This window comes from Palaemon carinicauda, chromosome 40 (genome assembly GCF_036898095.1).
Source record: "Palaemon carinicauda isolate YSFRI2023 chromosome 40, ASM3689809v2, whole genome shotgun sequence".
NCBI classification, from domain to species: Eukaryota; Metazoa; Arthropoda; class Malacostraca; order Decapoda; family Palaemonidae; genus Palaemon; species Palaemon carinicauda.
Genome location: NC_090764.1, coordinates 61,102,858 through 61,107,857, shown reverse-complemented (window position 1 = coordinate 61,107,857; position 5,000 = coordinate 61,102,858). Strand labels below are relative to the sequence as shown.

The 5,000-nt window shown below is 36.8% G+C and overlaps 1 protein-coding gene across 6 annotated transcripts in view; it reads left to right on the top strand.

Annotated features, from left to right (window-relative positions):
* The window catches only part of Egfr (epidermal growth factor receptor), a 633,396-nt gene that overhangs the window by 535,237 nt on the left and 93,159 nt on the right, over positions 1-5,000 (top strand). Inside the window, exon 1 of one of the 6 annotated variants that reach the window (XM_068363797.1) lies at positions 2,001-2,019. The exons of the other annotated variants lie outside the window; for them this stretch is intronic. The gene's annotated coding sequence lies outside the window, so the exon portion shown is untranslated. Of the gene's footprint in view, positions 1-2,000; positions 2,020-5,000 lie in introns of those variants that run through there. 6 annotated transcript variants of the gene reach the window in all.

Sequence of the window (5,000 nt, the reverse complement as noted above, 5' to 3'; positions counted from 1 at the left end):
TAAGCTGCAGATTTTTTTTCTTCTCTTGATGGCTGTTAGGATATAATCTATTATTGTAATTAAACGATTATTAATATTAGCAGTAATCAGCTAAAGTAATAATTATAATAAGAGAACCACAGTCTTTATGCCGTCATGATATTTAGTCTTTCTAGAAGATTCTCCAATCTTTGATAATATATATTGAATGTGACCCTTCATCTCCCTGTTTATCTCTTGAGTAGAATGGCTGCTATATAGCCTATTCGCATTGAAAGGAAGCCCATAGATAAGATAGGCAGTGGAGTTATCTTGTCGGTCGTCTGATGTAGTTACTTTTAAATCTTGTTCGCAGATATTCAAGTAAAGTAAATATCTATGTCGTGTAAATAGGTTTTGGCCTGGCGACATGCGATTTTCATATTGTAGAGTATAAGGCTGGAGGCCTATTCTAATAGGCTTAGCCTTAGAGATATCATATTGGAAGATTATTCCAAGATGTAAACTACTGATCGGATTTTCAATTATGTTTATTTCCTATACCCTGTTTGTAAGTCATTATAAAATAGTTTTATCTTGGTCAGTAACTAAAGTCCTTACAGCGTTTTGTTTTACCAAAGGTAGTACACTGCAGCATCAGACAACTGAATGTGCCAGAAAAATGGAAAATGTTTCGTTAAGTTATAAGTCGGCGATAATGGCGTTTTGGTTATCAGAACACTGACCGAGGAATGTGTTTACTCATTAGGGTCATCTTGTCTGGTGGTTGCCGTGACTAAAACACTGGAGAACTGTGCTCGGTCAGATTACCTGGTTAGCTTGGCTTTTGTGACTTGTCGTGTGTCGAGTGCTTTCTCTTAGGATTCACTGTGGACGACCATTCGTCGGAAGCTCTTGATTGTTATATCATTAATCGCCCTCTATTTAAGTGCCCAACATGATTAAGCTCCATACATCCTACATTTGTATGCATGTTTTTGTGTAACTGTTCTGAGTGTATTCCATATAAATATTTGCGTCCACATCCAGCGGTAAGAATATATATATATATATATATATATATATATATATATATATATATATATATATATGATAAATTTTGCACATTTAGACGTGTTTTTCATATTCAAATAAGCCATATATATTTTTGATACATTAATGTCTGGATTCTCTTAACGACCTCGGGATCAGAGCCCCAGGCGAAATCACACAAAGACAAGAGCTTGTGTCCGGCCGGGAATCGAACCCTGGTCGGCAAGCTTGTACAGACAGTGACTAAACCACTTGGCCACGAAGAAAGATCTTTCTTCGTGGCCAAGTGGTTTAGTCACTGTCTGTACAAGCTTGCCGACCAGGGTTCGATTCCCGGCCGGACACAAGCTCTTGTCTTTGTGTGATTTCGCCTGGGGCTCTGATCCCGAGGTCGTTAAGAGAATCCAGACATTAATGTATCAAAATATATATGGCTTCTTTGAATATATATATATATATATATATACATATATATATATATATATATATATATGTGTGTGTGTGTGTGTGTGTGTGTGTGTGTGTTTGCGTTTGCGTTTGAGTATTCGTCACCTAGTAATCTAATAGATGAGTCAATCTCCTTAAGAATCCAGTATCTGAGCTGATGCTCTCATGTACTTGATAATAATCATGTTTACATTTATGAATTTGCGGTTATCAGGAGAGGGAGTCAAGTGTTAGGGGACCCGGCGTTGGAGGAGGTATTGTGGGGTAAGATTAATTGTTATCTTCCTAGGCACCGAGATTTGATTCTAGATTAAATTGGTGTTACCAATCGGGTTGGTTTGTGATAGTGACGAGCTGCCATTAAAAGTTGGATTATTTCCCTAAATTCTATGGATTATGGCGGCTAAGATTTGTGTGAAGGATCAAATAAGTATTTTTTAGTAATTATAGGTTTGCTCTTTCCCGGTGGCAAGACTGAATTGAACAAAGCCAAGCAAATCAAACTGGTCTTATTCGTCATCAAAGATAAGGAATTTCTCGTCTCTCTTCATTTTTATTATGGTAATAATAATGAAAATAGTACCAGTATTAATGTATTGGATCATAATAAATTCCATAGACATTTGGGCATCACATTGATACTTGGATTCAGCACCTCCTGCGTTTCACCTGCTATTATTCTACATTGGGTGCGTTGTGGTGGTGTTTCTGGAACAAGATTTCATAGAACCGTTTTAGAAGGCTATTGATTTTATCGCTCGGTACATAGGGAATCCCTTATTGTGTCAAGGTCTGTTATATCAAATATCGAAAGTATTGAATTTTACTTTCCTTCTCAGTTTTGGAAATGTGTCCAAATATGAAACGAAGAGTCAGACGCCCTATAATCACGCTGTTGTGTATTATGCCCAGACAGATTTAGACATTGGTTTCTTTTACGTTAGCCGAATATTATAATTATTTGATGATGGTGATGATTACTTTAAAGCTTTGGGAATTTTTTTTAACAGTTTTGTATGTTTCGAAAGACATTTTGTGCTGTTGTCCGTCAATTTTTTTTTTTTTATAAATTATTGCTTGCTGACAACCCTTTTGTCAGAATTTGCCGTATAAATCCCCCCTCCTTTCGTTGTTGTTGTTGTGTATTTTAGAGTATGATTTTTAGTCTTTTTGAAAGTCCTAGGGTTTCTCTCCGATTTGCTTATTTCATTATACGGCACATTAAGGTTACAAGTTACCTGCCCAGTTAGTGTTAGTTTGTGGTTTACTTATCTGGTCCCCTTTCACACAATAAGGGACACTGGAACTCGCTCTTATATACACACGCGCGTATTTATAAATGGCGTCCGATGAGTAAGACTAATCATGGCGAGTCATCAAGAGATAATTAATACCATGAATGCTGTTTCTAATAAGTATTTGTAGTCACATGACAACCAGCAATTAGTTCTGTAATCATAAACACCCAGAATGATAATATCGAGACTATTTATTCGTAACTCTAATAACAGTTTTATGCTTTTGAAGATTTTCAACTTGAACTATTATATCCAATATTTGTATTTGACGTTCCCATATTTTCACTTACGAAACTTTTCAACTTATTAATTTCACCTGAGAAAGTTTAAAACATTAACGTGTGTGTCCATGATTAGTAGTTGATGCTACTCACTCTGATTCCACAAGCAAAACTGCAGTAATCAAATTCAACTTCTGAACAATATTTTTCTGGCTTAATCACTGTGTGAACTCGACGAATCCGAAGAATTTTGTTTTTCCTGATCTGCACATTTTCCGCAGACCTTGATATCATCCTGAACTTGCATTCCTTCACAATACGACACATATCCGACAATAGAAATTAAAAATAACACATTGTATCAGCCACGTGTGTCATATGTTCCCCGTTTCAACATAACTAATACCTTTATCATAAATGACTTTTCGAACTTCCAGATCACATTTCTAAGCTAAAAAAGCACTCAGCGTACAGACCTCTGCCACGGCATCTTATATCTCGAAACCAGCTTCCCTTTCTCATAATCAATTTAGACCGTAGTCGTCTTTGAAGTCTGTGTGAGAACCATGTGCCAACTTGGGGTTAAGGTTTGTGTTAATTCAGTCGACCTTTTGCTCGACATTGACCTTTGACCTAGGACTTGAAAAAAATTAATCACTTCCACGTCCCAACATAACAACTAATCCCTGAAAGTTTCACTACTCTGAGTAAAATATATGGCCAGAAAAAGTTGTTCAAAAACAAACGGACACATAAGGCCGAAAACATAACCTTTTCCCATCTTCGTTGGCGGAGGTAAAAATATGGGCACCCCACCTGTGGCTGGCTTCTGAAATATACTTATCTCTTTTACATTAGGAATTGACTTCATATAACGATTTCTGTTAAGTACTGCACGTACCACATCGTCCTTGAAGCTATAAACATGGCAAAACACAATTTTTGGTTTGTTTCCTAATCTCCTTTACTACACCTACCATGCTATGTATTCTAATCGCTGCATCATCTCTACCGATTCAATCAGCAAAATTACAACGTTTCCATATGCGGTAGACATCATATCAACAATTTCAATATCTGTAAGGGTTTTGGCCATCCCTTTTTTTCTTGCCAGGTATTTTGCCCGAGGCTTATGAAGCGTTCTTTTTCTTAATTTGATCAGTTCAATTTCCATTCTTCATTTTGACAGGAGACATTTTCAGTACAGCTTCATCCAATCATTATTTTTCCGTGGGATTATGCAGTCTAGAATTTTCAAGTTTTATTTCGGCGATTCCTGACAAATTTGCCAAGTCACCAGTTGGTTCTACCCATAAATGTCTACTTCAGCAATTCAAGCATCTCACTCTATCTCGCTGCTCAGATTCTGCTTCCATTTCAGAAATCATCTTTTACATTTTCCAAGTGACCGCTCAAGAGTTATTGTGTCATTTGACTGGCCAGATAGTACCACCTAATAGTCTGGCTTTTTTTTTTACGTATTCTCCTCTACCCTCATACACCCGACACTAAAATAACCGAATTTTTTTTTACTTAAGGGGTTAAATCCTGCAACAATTGTTCAGTGGTAAGGGTAAAAGAGACTATTTACATTATAGTAAGCTGCTGTTCTAGGAGGACACTACAATCTCAAAATATGGCGCTCTCGTCTTTGGTAGTGACATAGCCTATATACCCTGTTGGCGCCTTTGCGCTTATAACATCCTGTCTTTTCCAACGAGTTGTAGCTTAGCTAGCAATAATAATGATAATGATAAAAATTTCACTCCATTAACCCATTGAGGATAGAGCCATGCCATTCACTTTATATCATCATTGATTAATGCCGTCTAGATAGATAATTTTCTCGGATACCTCACTTAGAATCACATCCAATCCACTCTTATCTTTCCCTTATCCATATTTACATATGAGACACGCATAAGTTCCCTTGTTTGCAAGTCGTGATCCTGGTCTTCATATAAAACCCAGTTAATGTCACTGAGAAGAGCTCTCACTCGTTTTCAAAGAGAGAGAGAGAGAG